We start from the raw sequence: 17,184 nt of genomic DNA, 5'->3' as shown, positions 1-17,184 counted from the left end.
ACGGAGATATCTCTAAACCATTAAATGTTTCGATTTCTAGATTTATTGCAGTTTTAAAAATAATCGAGAGCCCGAAAGGAGTACACAGTTATTTTAGTGATAGGAAGAACAATTACGAGTAAGATTGTCTCGAGTGATACGTCAGGAACGAGAGCACGACGCATAAATTTCATAAATCAAATATTGTTGATAAACTCGGCAAACAGCGATCCGATACAGACGAATATAAAATGTAATTATCTGAAAATTGTTTGATCAAGCGTGCGAGATAAGGAGTGGTTGGAGCATTCCGAGAATTTCCCTATTTCACCATTATTGCTCGAAACAACAATACGTGTCTCGACGCTAAGGAAATAGCGTTTTTACATGTGAGCTCGTGTCCGAGCGAGAGAGAAGCGGGAAGAGAGAGGGGACACACGGGGAACCTGACTATGACCCGAAGGAATGAAAAGAAAAGAAGTAAGTAGACAACTAGGTACCTACGGTAGATTTGAACCGAAAGCAATTGGGGAAGGGCATAACGCGAACGGGCGCTGATTCCCTTAACCTACATTTACACCTCACTCACTTTACACATTTCCGACTCGGCACTTGTCGGCTGATGGATGCACGGAAAGCCATGTGCAGGAGGATATCGACTAACTGATATAGGCAATCTAATAACCGAATACCCGTTTCGACAAAGCCGCGCTGAAATTAAAACTGTCCCCGCGTGGATTGAGAATCGTAGAATAATAGTTTATCGGGACTTATCAGCGAAGATAAAAAAATGGTTTACATTTAAATTTATATGATATTTAGTGTCTCCACGAGGCAGTGAGTGCTATGGTACAGGGAGGGGTTGGTGTCCGTGATGGTGACGCAGAAACGACCTGTCATCGGACCCATGAACGATGGTGATGGCATTGCGGAGGCGCGGACTGGTCACAAGTCAAGGGAACAAGTCTGGTAGCGCGGGGCATCATTATGTAAAGTCGCCTTATCAGAAAAGATAAAAGCTTTATCTGGATTTGTATGGAGGTAACAACCAGATAAGAATTTAGTCGTACGGTTCCTCGAAAGAGGTCATCTATCCTTCTGGCCGTATACCTGCACTGCGTACATATACGGATATGCAGATGATAAGGAAGTCACTAGACGATAAATAAAGGTCTTGAAATAAATATGGTAATCTCCAAGATCATCATTTTAGATTACTTAACCCAAAGGGCAATAGTTTAACATAAGAACTAGCGCTTGGGAAAAAGTCATAATAACAGATTTATATTATCCACTGACACTTCGTGATGGAATTGCATTTTTAATTTATTATTAGATTAAAACCAATATTTTTAGCTTTTCCACTTTTTTATTTGACCAGCGACCGGGTTTCGTCGTTACCGACATCATCAGACTGTCCGACATCGACGTTACCGACATCGACCAGTCTGATGATGTCGGTAACGACGAAACCCGGTCGCTGGTCAAATAAAAAAGTGGAAAAGCTAAAAATATTGGTTTTAATCTAATAATAAATTAAAGTCATAATAAAATAAAAGGAAGATTGTATAAAAATGCTATTGTATTTTCGAAAACATTTACCGATGAAATATACAATCTTCTTATTCATTAGAATGTGTTAAAAAAATCATATATCGTGAACCAGACTTTACAATCATTGTTTAGGCATCAAACCACATGTTCCCAAAAAGATGGTAGGTACCGCGCCCCAAGAAGTCTTCTAGGGGGTACTAGAGGCCCTAAGAGAAAGGAGGGAAGGCTGGGAAGTGGGCAATATAATCTTATTCCACCCCGCCCCTCTTTGGAGAGATATTTTGGAAATTTCCCTCCAGTTGACGAGAATTTTGGCAGGGAGGCGCCAGTCTGAAAATAGTTGGGAATCTGTAGAAAACAATTATCTTAAAATTTTCTAATTTTATAAATTTTATACATAGTAATGTAAGATCTAACTATTTATACATAGTAATGTAAGATGGCTACATAATGTTATATTGCCATACGCTCCCCACAGCGAGACATAAAACTGGCGAATGATCGTCCTGTGTAGACGTAAAAGGAATTTAATGCCTGTCTTCCGCGGGACAGGGGACTGGCGGAAGGGAGGGGAAGGAGGAGGAGGAGAGAAATACACCATAACTACTGAGGGCAATAAAAGTGTAGGTAGGTGACTACAGTTACAGATACGAGGGTTATACTGCTGACTTTATCCGCGACACAATCAGCGAGAAAGTAGGTACTCAAAGGAGGATACCATTTTGTTCGTATTAATATATAATATGATGTAATCGATAGCATTCATGGAAAATATATTCCGAGGGCAGTATGTTTAAATTCCAATTATTTTTAAGCAGGTATGCTGATGCAAGGAAACCCTTATTAGCCCGCCGCAAATTCTCCGTACTTAAAAACCTCCCAATATGAAGGCAAAGTATAGGTACTTTTGAAAGAGATGTAATCAAATTATAAAATCTCTCTCTAACCCTTAACCACAACGAATTGTGCATAGGGCAGTGCATCATATTGAGCAGTGTTATCTTCATCGTTGCTTAGGTACATGAAGGCAAGGTGATCACTCTTGCGCTTAAGGGACTAGTCCAGGGTAACATTAAATAAATATTGTAGTGTAAAATCAATAGTATTTATTTTCACTCCCCTCCCAGCATCGAATCGAATCGAATCAGAATCGAACTCGGGACCTCCAGCGCGGCAGCTAAACACGCTGACCATTACACCACGGAGGCGGACAAAATTTTAATATACTTAACCCTTTTTAATTACCTAACTTCCAAGTGACACTGAAATCTAGCTACGGCTTATGCAACACCGACCCATGACCCTACTCAGGCTTCAACTTTTTAATTTTCATAGCCTATGCCTACTCATGAGTGGATTTACTCTTTATGTTTAAAGTTACTATAATTTCATGTAATTCATGAGTGAAAATTCTAGGCAAAAACACTCGCGTACTTAACATAATATACAATATGAATATTTTGTAGCCGCTTTGATTAATATTCGAATTTCGGGAGAAAAATCGTCCTAATCGTAAGTTTTAGCCAATACCAATGCAATATTAAGAGACAATCGTTACTGGAGTCCTGTGCCGAACGATCCACGACATACGGTGAATTATAAAGCAGAAGAGTCATAACTTAACTAGATCTAAAAAGGCTCGAACAGCTCTTAGACTTCAAGAAGTAGAAAATAATAAATAGGTCGTGGAAGGAGCAGCAGAGGTTTGCTGTGTGTACTAAATATAATAACAGATTGGTCGCATGTTTCTAATAACTTTTAACTGTAGCTACGTTACCAAGAAGTCCGAGAAGAAGGCGCAATAATACGGTGGCTCCACTTTCCCCCTTCAGTGCGCTTGTCCACTACACGGATTTACACGGAATTTTACCGTCCGGCACGTCAGTTAGCGTTTTAAAACGACGATCGGCTTGGATTGGCATGTGCTTTTGTCCATCTTTTTTCGGATCGGTGCTCTTGATCGGTGCGTGAACACGTTACGCGTAAATTCGATCACGCTTAACTGTCGAAGTCGCCTTCATTTTTCAAAACCGGACTGCCGGACGGTAAAATTCCGGGTAGTGGACAATCGCCCTCAGACTCAGCCTATTGACGACGTTTTTCATTAATATGAATTTATCTATCATTATCATTTTGTATCATAATCTATATCTGTATAAGCGCCCTTGAGGTGGTATTTTACGAAAATGGCGCTACGTAAATTGTCCAAAATCATAGTTGATTATTAAATATGATTGAGTCTGTGCAGCAAAAATTTCTTCGTATGCTCACATTTAAATGTCACCTAGGCCGAACTCTGTTATGTTATGAGGAGCGCCTAGAATATTTCAATATTGACAAATTGGAAATCAGGAGACAAATTGCAGACTTAATGTATCTTTATAATATAATCCATGGTAACATTGATTCAGCATTTTGTGTCGAGAAGATAGCAATGAATGTTCCCTCTCGGCGATTAAGGAGGCACAACACATTTTCTCTCCCAGTATATAACAATAATATGGCACATTTTAACTCCATTTCTAGGATGCTAAGATTGTATAATAATTTAGAAAATACTGATAATGTGACCATCGACATATTTAATGATGGCACGGAGAAATACAAGAGGACTATTACCGGATTGGTGAAATCAGTTTCAAATTGATTTCACCAATCTGGTGGAGTCTTGAATTTTATACCTTATGTAGCGTAGTTTAATTTCACTTTTTATTTTTACTTCTAATTTTTATTTTTATTTTTCTTACTTCATTACTTTTAATTGTTACTACCCTTTTTTACAACCAAATTTCTATTCTTTATATATGTGTTTAACCTGCACCTTCATTGTTTCTGTAAGCTTGTTGTGTTCCCATCTAATTGATGAAAAACATCAAAACTATTTGTGTTACACTGTATTTCGTTTATTGTAATATGTTTTTCATTGTTTGTGAACCGTAAATAAATAAAATAAAATAAAATAAAATTATTATCAAAAAGATTATTGATAAGGCGACAAAGGCGAAAAAAAAATTGATCTATTTTTCTTTGTACATTCCAGTTAATGTCTACCGACCATCGTCGGCGAACCTCAAATATCCATATAAAGTAAAACTTTTACTGTACTGTGCTATAAACCATTTTCATAGTTTCACATTTTAATTCTTGTTCCAGATACGCCGACAGCGTAATTTTAACAGGATAATAAAAGAAAAACGTTTTAAGTTAGGAGTTTGCAGTTTATCTAGCGATTCGCAGTTCCGACCGCGCGCCCCACGAACATGCCCTCGTAATGCGCTATACTATAGTATAGTAATATACATCGTAGTATATAAACATATTCTAAAAGGTTTAGATATGTTTAATAATTACTTAACAAAAAATAAATTAAATGCCTTATTTTCAGCGTGGGCATCGTAAACTAGTTTCCCTCCATAGCTTGTAAATTCATCCTCCAACATAGAGATTTTTCAATTTACTTCTGAATAAAGAAACTAAATAAAAGCACCTTACAGAAAATATTGAAATGCTTATGAATCTCTTTTATCATCTTAATATAATATATAAATATATTTAATTCTTCTGTACGAGTGTATGTCACTGAACTCTTCCTAAACGGGTAGACCTATTTTGATTTTTTTTAAATGTATATCTTTGAGTAGATCCCTGGACGGTTTAGATTGACGATTGGACCCGATAGGTGGCGCTGCGATCGAGAAATCGCACTTCTTTTTATTTTGCTTTGGGCAAAAACGAATCACACAATGACGAAACGAAAATATTGAAATGTCAAATGTCACTAAGTACCTATTAGTATTAGCAGTTGTAAATATTAGTTTGTATACTGAATGTTATACAAGCTGTCTAAAGAAATATATATTTTTTAATAAATGAATATCCCATCCCACATGTTCCACTCTTATATCTTTATATTCAGAGTGCGAGACTGAACACAATTATGTACCCAATTAGGTGGTACCCTATGCGGGAGGATTAGGGTCAGAAGAAATATAATTTTAGGCTGCGTACACATATAATAAAGAAGTACTATTTCAGAACAAAAGCGTGTCAATAGGATTGAACATTTAAGCGAAACAGAACGGGGGAGATATGTCAAATTTATGCTAGTCACAAAAGGAAGCTTTCATTATGCGCGATGCGCGTCCGGGAAGCCGGGAAGCCGGGAAGCCGGGGAGGCGGTCAATGGCCACAGAAAGCTCGCTCCTAAGAATATCCAAAATCTGTACGGTTCGAGCTGGCGCACGACGCATGACGATTGCCACTACATACCGACATACGGAGGAGTCAGGCGCTACGTGACCCGCAAAACGAAGGACACACAAAGGAAGAAAAGGATGTTTTATTTTATTTAAACACATTTTTGTGGCAGCTCATTTGTCTCAGAAAAACGATATGCCCCCTTTAATTATAATTTAACATTTTTAATTAAAGTTTTACTCAGTAATTACCACTATTTCTTAAATTCTATTGTGACACATTTTCAAACACCGTACTGATTGAAAATGATGCGGAATGCGTCGAAACACATGTCACACTAGATTTTAAGAAATAATGGTATTAACTAAGCAAAATATAAATACAAATGGATAGATTTTACCACAAAGTGACTGCTGAATAAATTAATGATATTCGTCTGAAATGAAATGAGATCAATTAATGAAATACGATGTTTGAAAATGATGCACAATGTATCGAAACACGCGTCACAATAGATTTAAAGAAATAGTGGTATTTATGCTAAGTAAAATTTAGATTTAAAATGGATAGATTTTACCACAAAGTGACTGCCGAATCAATTAATGGAATTATATTTTAACAAATTATATATATATATATATATATATATATATATATATATATATATATATATATATATATATATTCTTATATTTACTGATACAGTACCAGCTTCAAACTTAAGCTGTAGAAGTAACATTTTAATTTACTATAATATAATATAGATATTACAAAGACTGGCTGTCAACAATAAGAAAAATATAGAGCTTTTTTAAAACAGGTACATAAATAAAATAGGTACATATATGATGATAACAGAGCACCTGTCCGGAAAAAAGGCCTGAGTGAACAGAAGTAGGCAGTCATTAAACAAGGTAATATGGTTTACTGACTAAACTATCATTCATCAATCTATTGAACTATCGTTATCAAAGAAAACTATTCTGAACTTCGTATACTAACCAATATGACTATTGAAAACTTTTAATTATGAAGAGCCTCAGTTTGATCATTTTTCACAAATGCGAAAATCGTTTTCACGTCAGCGAATTACGAATATAATTATCTAAAATCTTTATAAACGTTTAAAATGACAAAATAAACAGTTACACCGAAAATGTGCGTAATTTACGCGGAGTGCTCGGTAACCTTACGCGTAGGTCGGGATAGATAGGTCGATAAATTATAATAATTATCCGACGGGGTGATACTCGTCAGGCGGCGTGAGGTCGGTGTAGTGTGGTGGGGGCTGAAGGCCGGGAAAGAAGCGTCCCCCGGAGCGAGAAAGCGAGATTTTCGAAAAAAACTTTAAAATTAATTCGGAATTAATTATCATAATGAAAACTTGAGCGGACATTCCGGAATTTGTGGCCATTACGACAAAATAGCTGCCACTAACGGGACGCGGCCGCTTTAAAATAAGGAATTAACGATTTACTCGAATAATTGGAGGGTGAAAAAATAAACGGAGTAGCGGTAATTTTCCGACATAAATGACCACAATTGGCTGGAACGTCGGCTACAGCATCGGTCGAGCCTTATCTATAAATAGGACACACAGAGAAAAAGGGATATTAGGATTTATGTGTAATAAAAAAACGATTGGGATTTTCTGGCTCGGACAGCTTGGCCCCGAGCCAGGCGGGCCAGGCGGGGGCACAGGGGCGCGCTGCAGCACTCTGCCCGGCTGCGCTCACTGTGCCGGGGCGATATGGGGCGGGGGTGAATACACATAACACACTACCGAATAGAGGATCGCACTTTCAATGTCCGCTTTTCAGACAAATAATATTCGGTGGTTGTTCGCTTTCCAAAATGATTCGATTTGAATTCGATTCAATAAAGCGAAGCAGTAATAACGACCGACAGAATATATATTTTATGGTCTAATAAATGTTATATACGAGCCGCTAAAAAAATGCTTAAACCATTTAATGTATTTAACAGCAAGGGTTTTTGGCGGTTTAAAAAATACTTAAATACATATATACTCGGTGTTATATACTTAGTTAAAGCCAAGTATTCGTTAAGTCGCAACTTAATTTTCTCTAAATCTAGGTACATTTTTCGTAAATGATTTTTTTCTCCTTAAAACATCGTTTTTGCATTGAAAAAATAGGTTTCGAAAAGAAAAGAGTTATTGAAAGGTAGGGTTGGAAAAATATATTTAAAAAAATTCCATATGTATTCTAAAAAACAAAAAATATCATTTGCATTCATTTTTTTTATTTTTTTATTTTTTTAACTGAGCGAGATCACACGACCGGCCCTGAGCGCGGCTGAACGCATTCTGATTTGAACGCTTGAGATCTAAGCCTTAACCTCGAAAGCTTGTGTAACTCGTACACCTTACACAGAATAGTGTAATATACTAGGAAATGCAACGCCAACTCTCCTAGCCATTATGCATTTCTCCATTGACTACCGACTATTCTTTCTCCATTTCCTTTCCCATATAGCAGTAATTTAATTCACCCTGAGCTCCTTCAATCGTGTTATTTATATTAAATCAAATATATCCCACTCCTTTATCTAAGAATCTGGAACGCAGGACTGATTACCTTGGTCTCATATACATAATAAGTGATCAAGTTAACAATGCGTCAATCCGTTGGCGTCTCCTAAGTATCTGGGTGCGGAAAGGGGCTAAAGAAAAATAGTAATAGTCCTAAATCTACAACACTTTTATTGTGTTTGTAAAGACGAAATGGAATTTTCAGTGAAATAAATAAATAAAAGGTCACCCGACAGGTGTTTTTAGCACGTACTGACCTTCAATACACAAAGGGACAAATAATGGAAATTCAATCAGGCTGAACACTCGAGTCCCGAGCACACTTTGATCAATGGGTGAAAGCTCTGTGGCTCAAGGCGCAAAGGAAAAAGTCAATGATTTCAAAAATTACCACCTTGTATATATTTTTTTATCATTGTCATTTTCCGACCTCTGTCGTTCGCGCTAATAGCACAGGCCCAGCGTGGTATTTTCATTTTTTAAATTAAATTTTACATGGTAAATCAATTAAAAAAATTAAAACTTTAATAAAAAACGGATACATATTACGATTAAGTGCCTGCTGATTTAATTAATGGTATTTTACTGTTTCTAAACTAAACTAACTCACCAACACGCCGCTTACTTATGTTCTTCTTATAACCTTTATACGCACTCAATGGTGCAAAGGGCACAGCATCAAATCGATGCCAATCTTGATCGTAAATTGCACGAAGGCAAGGTGATCAGCCCTGCGCCTAAGATACTAGTCCAGCGTGATATTAAATAAATATGAAAGTGAAAACCACCCATATTTATTTTGACCCCCCTGTAAATCGAACCCGGGAACTACTACACTACGTAGGCGGGCTAATTTATATAGTTATTGAAAACTATATAGTTGTTGTTTTATGTTAAATAATTATACTGTATAATAATTGTGGTACATACTAGAGTGCATATTGAGAGAGAAAAAAGGTTTTTTTAAATGGTTAAGTCCGAATGCAAACCAAGAGTTTCCATACCGGACCTGCGAATGTGGCGGAGCATTCAGAGTAGGTACACAATATCGAGTGGAGTTGCTATAATATTACTCTAGCATGCATTATATTGTATGGGTGTTATAATTTCCCCAGTCCAAGAGAACCGCAGAACTAACTATTATAAAGTACGTGCCTTGCAATCCGCGGTATAATCAAATTCCTGCCAATGGAATTATTGTGTGAAAATAATACGCGCACAAATTGACTTGACGCGTTACGCGGTCAGCGGGGGAGAGGAACGGGAGAGCTCGGGGTTGATTATTTGCTTGTCTGTGGACCCGAAAGCCAAATGGGGTGGCTAATCACACTTTGGACAGATTGGTTATGAATTTGATTCTAACCCGACAGGCTCCGTGACGCGATCGGATACGTGGTCGACTGGAAACTGATTAAAGACCAAAAATCATACGATTTTTGTTTTTGATTTGAATGGTATTACAATATTTTGAGTGCGTCCAAATACAAAACATATGGATTTTCTCCACTTTTTAGTATTTTTTTCCATTTCGACATCTCTACATTGATGAATATGGGAGTTTGAGTAACGTTTGTTTCAAACGACTTGGGCATTTTGAAATCGGTTGTCAAATAGTATTGTCAGCAAGTTAGCAATATCGAAAAGAAAATTCATGAATATTTATTTATAGTACCAGTTCATAGCAATGTTTTATAAATAATATGGTAAAATCAAAACATAATATAGTGAAATAAAAAGTTTAATTCCACCTGCCCCCAGGAATTAAACCCCCGGCCTCATAGGCGGTAGCCAAACGCGCTGACCACTACACTACAAAGGCAGACAAACTTCTCTACAACGTTAATAAGTAAAATAAATGATAATTGAAATCCATGCCATATTGTTCACATTGTATGAATTCTTTTACCAGCCTGACAATGTCAAATTTGATGACAGTAAATTACTAGTATAATATGAATCGTTTCATTATTTTTCATGTGTATTCGACTTTTCGCTCGTATGTAAACATTATTAATGTTTATTTCACATTCTAACATCGAGGTTGTTATGGTAAACATTGGGTTCTCTGCAAATTATATAAAGTAATGTGAAAATAGGCGGAAAACAAGTGGAACAAGCATCGCATTTGAAGTTACTTATGAAATGAGAAAAATCTTATAAAGTGCACTCGGCGCGGCCGAAACACAAAAGGAATCCACGATGCCGAGAGGCTGCCTCCGCTCCGCCCTCAGTCCATCGCGCGGCTGCTCCGGTCTCGGCGCTAGTAGATCCGTTCGTTCAGAAGATCCGGATCAGTGGATCGTTCATTAGGAACGAATCAATTGAATCATGCATCTTAATCTGCATTCATTCATGCGCTAGCGTACGAGATTAATGAAACAAGGGATCTGATATTTAGGTAAAATCGTTTTCAGATTAAGAATAGTGATAACAAAAAAAAATCGAACTTGTTGTTTTCTTTTTATCATGCTGCTTAATATATTAGGTACATTATGTATATTTCAGAATAGTAATATAACAAGTGCATGTATATTTACTTAGCCTAGTGCGGTTGTATTAGGCTAGTATTCGATATTTCTGCCATGAGTTTAAAACCTAATAAAATAAATTAAAACAAATCATATTTAAAAGGTGATACATAAACTACAAACTACAAAGTTCATTTAAAATAATGGCTCTGCTCTACTGACTCAAGTTTATTTGTTTAGTGTGTATAATAAGGGTCAAATAACAATTTTACAACACTCACAAATATCAATTAACAAATATACTCATGACCCTGGGCCTATAGATATTTTGATCAGTGAGTCAGTGAGATTCACAAACCGACGACTCTGAGGTTTTCTTTCGTTCGTGAACAGGATCCACCGAAACTGGGATCCGCATCTCCCGTTCAGTGGACCCGGACGGATCGTAAAGATCCGGTCGTTCACGAACGGGCCACGTCTCCCCGGCAGCTGGTCGGGTTGCAGTCGTTACCCACTACCCACCCGACCCCGAAACAACCCGCTGCACTTACGTAATGAGCTAGACTCACGCCTCGCCACTTTGAAGAATTTCTGCACAGCACAATAATGCACGAAGATTCGGATATGACCCGCTCCTACGAAGCATCAACCCGAAGAGCTCGTACAAATATTAAAACTTACTGTAAATTATGATGGGTAAAAGGCACTCGTCGTTTTTCCAAAATTGTGCCGAGTACCAGTAAAATTGCGTAATAAATTAGGTACTTTTCATATCACTAGTCTTTGACTAAATTAATAAATAATAAAAAAAATCGACAGATTCTTAGTGAATAAATTAAATAAAACGAAGCAGGATTACGCCATACTGATATGCACTTATAATTATTTGTTAGTCACATCTATTTTTGTGTTGATTTTAAGGTGCTCACGTCCTGATGAGATCGCTAAACTGTGAATAAATACCAGTATTTTACATGAACCATCATCCATTTGCAACAACAATAAAAAAACTAGCATATTTTATAACGTATGAGAGTAGGTTAGTACTAGCAAAAATATATTCCGTTATTTTGTAAACGAGACGTTGAATATTGAAAAGTGCAGTAGAAGTCGAGGAGAAAAATTAAATTAAATTTTCACGCCATCTTCTGACGGAGTAGCGAATCGACTTCCGGAGGAAATTGAAGAAAAAACTTGAAGAGAGGTGAAACTATATCTCAGTAGGTAGGCATGTGCATGTGGCCATAACACCCTATTTTCCCACACTTTACCTAGTTTACAAAAAAGATGTTCTTTCGGCATTTCTACTTGTACATTCTACGGGAGAAAAAAAAATCTAAACGTAAAAAAAACAACATAATTAAATGTATTTTTCGTGTTTTTGAACAACAAAGAAAAAAGGAATACGAGTGGGAGGTCAATCTTAAAAAAATATACAATGTTATTTTATCAAGAAATACGCATAACGATTTTTCGTTCAACGAGATATCCTATTACACGATGTAATTTTTTTTTTAAATGAAAACAGAAGAGAGAAAAATATCGTGTAAAATATAAATAAGGGCTCAAAATAAAAAATAAAAACTCATTTCAACTGTACTATTTAATAGGGTTGATGAATTTTATTAAGAAAAATAAATTTGTAATTTCGGTAAAACAAACAGAGGTTGATTAGATAATTTGTACATTTTGACATCTCGACATAGATTGAAAAGAATATAAATGTCTGGGTATTAATTATCGTGACTTATGACCCGTCATAAGGCTGGTTAAGTGATCACTTTACACACGTGTAACATCCACCATTCTACCCATGATTGACAACCACACTACTCAAATTTTCGAAATTCATACATTTTACCCATGACAGGTTATAAGCCCTGTAAATACCCAAACTTCCATATATTCTTCTTTATCTATGTTGAGATGTCAAAATGTAAAAATTACTCCTAAGAAACCCAGATTTATGAACAAGTATTTGGACACACTCGAAATGTTGTCGATAGTACTCAAATTGGTGTGTAAAAATATTTACATTTACATTTTATCAGTAAATATTTTTTTATGATAGTAAATCACCCGCGATGAACACATATTGAAGTATTTAAAGATAATATTTGTGAGTTCAAACTGGTCGGAAGCGTATTCGGAAGTACCTACGTAATAAGAAATGGCATGAATATCGCCGGATAGTACATTAATGCGAAATCAATACAAATAGTCAGTAATTTCGTGCAATAAATATCTTTACATCCGCTTACTATGCGATACTAGCTACTATTAATAATAATCCCGGAAAAATCAACACATGTAGCTATTTTTACCCCTCCCTAAGGATATGCCTCAATGAATTATACCGAAGGAGATATTGACGAGATAAGAAGGTATATTCGATATTTTAAACAGACATGAAAATAGTTTTCCGTTTATACAGTAAAAATCACGTTTGGCTCGAATAGAAAATATGAAAATATCTCCCCAGTGTACATCATACAGAAATAATATTTACAATAAAGAAGGATACAGATCTAGCAACCCGATGCTATATATCATATTCCTTGTTTGATACACGACATTTATATTAAAATAAAATCTGGAACCAGGGTTGGGAGTAACCTTTTCATATCGGGAGGCGACGCGCGACGCGCTGGAGGACCTCCACAACTGTAGTTTTCAAACTAGTCGTGTGTAATGAAATAAGACTCATTAAGTGGTATTACACAAGAGTTTTAATTTTATTTTTAATAATCATAAATAATAATTTTATTTTATTGTAAATAATAATAATAATAAAATTGGATAACTTATATAGCGCCATTTTCGTAAAAAAATACCTCAAGGGCGCTTCACGGTGAATGAATTGGGGAAAATATTATGGTGGAAATGATTTAGCAAACAAATGTGTTTTTACCGAATTAAAAAATAATATAATAAATTCTCATTTTATATTTAATTGGTATTAACCGAGTTTAAGTTAACCATAAAATGGAAAGATATTAATTACCACAAAGCTACTGCCAAATCAATTAATGAAGTTTTCGTTTACTACTTCAAAATTTCCCTCAAGAAAGGTTTTGGTGAAATTCGATAATGGGGTCATTAACAAAAAGCAAAAACAAACGACGTAATATTTTTGAGATTTTCATTTTAAGATTGATGTTAAGTTAAATGAAAACTCGGTTTCTCGAAAAACAGCGTGATAGCTCGAGTGCATGCAGCTCAATAATTTTTTATCTATAGAAATTGATCATTTAAAAAATCTGAGTAATAATATACGCAATATATTATCGTTTATTTTAATGATGAATACAAGTATATTATGTGCGCCTTGTATTATATTTCGTAAAATAACTGCAAAGAAAAACAAAACAAAAAGTTTACCTATAAAATAAGTTTAAATAACCATTTGAATGCTGGTTGCGCCGACGCTGACGCTAGTATTTTTTTTAACCCTTATCCGCACATAATGGTGCATTGGGCACTGCATCGTAGCGACGCAGTATTATCTTGATCGTTAATTGCATGAAGGCAAGGTGATCAGCCCTGCGCTTTTTGTACCAGTCCAGGGTGATATTAAATAAATATGGAACTGAAAATCACCCGTGTTTAATTTGACTCCCCTGGGAATCAAACCCGGGACCTCGAACAGATAGCCAAATGCGCTGGCCACTACACTACGTGGTCTGAAAAGTAATTATTAGGTAGCCATTTGTTTACTCAGTGTCTCGTGTCTTTTACGCTCTATCGCATTTGAATCGGCTTGCGGCCGAAGCGTTGCGTGAATCTGTTGATGTTGCGGAACAACTTTTCCACCAAGTCTAGCATAACTTGCACAAGTTTTAATACATTCTGAAGACTTTGCCCAAGCACTAATACACGCCCCAACACACACTAGGGTATTGTGAGTATATATATGATCCGCCGAATTCACATAGGCACATATTTGTATTTGAAAATGTCAGTACAAAAATTGTTGTAACCGTTTTGGTAAAACTACATTTATTTATTGTACTTTTTCTAAAACACCGCATCCCCATCCCGTAGCGTGAAGGGCGAGGAGTTATTATTATTAATATAAATTAAAACATTATTTATGATTCTACTAATTCTAATTTGTCCGCCTCCGTGGTGTAATGGTAATCGTATTTAGCTACCTGCTAGAGGTCCCAGGTTTGATTCCCAGGGAGGGGGGGCGGGTGAAAAAAAATATACGTGATTTCACACGCTTACCTTTCATTTATTTAATATTACCCTGGACTGGTCCCTGGAGCACAGGAGTCCATCACCTTGTCTTTATGTTAGTAACGATAACGATCAAGATAACAATGCATCAAAACGATGCAGTGCCCTGTGAAACATTGGTTGCGGATAAGGGTTAGAAGAATAAAAAATCAAATTTATTTTTGTTACGACAGCTGTTATGCCTCGTTTACAAAATATCTCTCTCCCTTTCTCTCTCTGCGATTCATAATACCCCATGGTAAGGTTAAGTATAATATCTGCGAAATTTCACAGAACTTTGAATTCTATAAATCATATTTATAAATCACTTTGAACATGACAGCAAAAGTAACCGTATCACAACATAACCCAATCCTCGGCCCACTATATAACTATTTTGTAAATCCAATATGTGGCCTGGTCGGCTGAGGGGGTGGGATCGGGTGGCGCCGACACACAACACTCTGCAGGGAGGGTTTAACTTTTGTAGTCAACAATGGCGGAGGCAAAACTAAGAAAAAAATAACTGAGTATTCAAGAACTTTTTCCTTCGAGCAGTCTCGGTTCACGCGAGGTAAAGTTGATCCTACTGAAAGGGAATTTTGTAAAGTTTCAAAAGGTTACGGAACTGTTAATCGAAATATAACAAAACGCGAACACTTTTTAAAGATTTAATATAATATACGTCCGCTGCTGAACTAAAACTAAAGTTTTAGATACGCTTTCAAAGAAAGAAAGATCATTGTAAAAACAACAAAAAAATACATAAAAGCAAAAGAAGCATCATCGATAAAACTAAGAAAGGTGTTTTGAGATGGTTTGGATATGCTGAGTGAGGAAAGAACGGTAAGCCGAATTTATGAGGAGATGCATGAATGTGGAAGAGGCGAATAATGCTTATTAAGACAGAGTGGTGTGGCTGTCTATTCTCTATGGCTACCACTGCGGAGAAGGAGCGCGATGGTTAGTTAGCTAGTTAGTATATGTGAGCAAGGTGATCAGTCCGCGCTTCAGTTACCAGTTTAGGGTATTGAATATATGTATATATGTATATTCAATCTATTTTATTTACTTTGAGCACCATGACAATCGAACCTAAGACCTCAAGCACGGTAGTCAAACGCGCTAACTACTTTTATACTATTATGACGGATAAAATGAAATTTATAATCGTTTACTTTTAGCCACCAAAAAAAAATCGCGAAAGAAAACCTTTAAGCGGAACATTAATGATATTCAAATGTTTTCAACGGCGAAAATGTAAATACACATTATAAATAAAACGTCTTTATTTATAAAACGCTTTAAGGAAAATTAATGTGATGCGGCGAGAAGGAAACGACACTTCTACCTCACTCGTTAAAAAATGCAAGAACGGCGCGCTATGACGAATGTATTACAAATTTCATGACATACATTTAGAGGTGGGTAAGATCCGGTCTTTCGAACGATCCGTTATCTAAGAACGGGTTGATCAAACGAAGTATCCTTTGTCGTTTTATTACCGATATAAAGGAGGAAAAATCATTAACGGCTGACCGATAAATTGTGAAGCAAGGAGTTAAAAAGGGGTCGACAAAAGATTTTGCTATCGTGAAATCTTATTTATCCCCACAAAATTCTTAAATATTATAGTTCCATTAATTGCTTCGACAGTCACTTCATAACAGTATCTATTTATTTTTAATTTAATTTTTACTTAATAAATAAATCTATTTCTTAAAATCTATTATAACAAGTGTTATGATGCATTGCAATCAACTATTGTCTATGTTCCCACCGATAAAAAGTTAATAAATAAATAAAAATAAGAAACAGGTCCTACACCCTCCCTGTTCGTCCTTCAACGTCCCAAGGACACCGCTCTAAGATATAAACTATATACACAATATACGGTGTTTGAATATGATGTGGAATACACCGAAACACGTCTCACAATAGATTTTAAGAAATGTCTAGTGGTATTTATCAAGTTAAATTAAATATTACTTTTTACCTATTTTTTGTGAAACCACAAATCAGTGAATTGATAAATCTATGATTTGGGAAACCAATGAACGGGTTGGTGTTAGCAAACGAAATTCACTGAAAATTGTGATCCGTTCACTCAATCAATGTAAATGAACGGGTTATTAAAATCAGGTCATTCGAAAACGACTCGCGTCTTGTATTCTGTTCCCTATGACCTATGGATTGAATTGAACATAGCAG

At 36.0% G+C, this 17,184-nt stretch overlaps 1 protein-coding gene across 5 annotated transcripts in view; it reads right to left on the bottom strand.

Moving 5' to 3' along the window:
* Positions 1-17,184, bottom strand: part of LOC148310001 (atypical protein kinase C-like) — a 109,246-nt gene that overhangs the window by 20,824 nt on the left and 71,238 nt on the right. The window lies entirely within an intron of this gene.

This window comes from Brachycentrus maculatus, unplaced genomic scaffold (assembly GCF_059751285.1).
Source record: "Brachycentrus maculatus isolate JH-2025_06_01 unplaced genomic scaffold, ASM5975128v1 h1tg000113l, whole genome shotgun sequence".
In the NCBI taxonomy this organism is placed as follows: domain Eukaryota; kingdom Metazoa; phylum Arthropoda; class Insecta; order Trichoptera; family Brachycentridae; genus Brachycentrus; species Brachycentrus maculatus.
The sequence above is the reverse complement of the archived record's forward strand: the minus strand, read 5'-3'. Positions and strand labels throughout refer to the sequence as shown.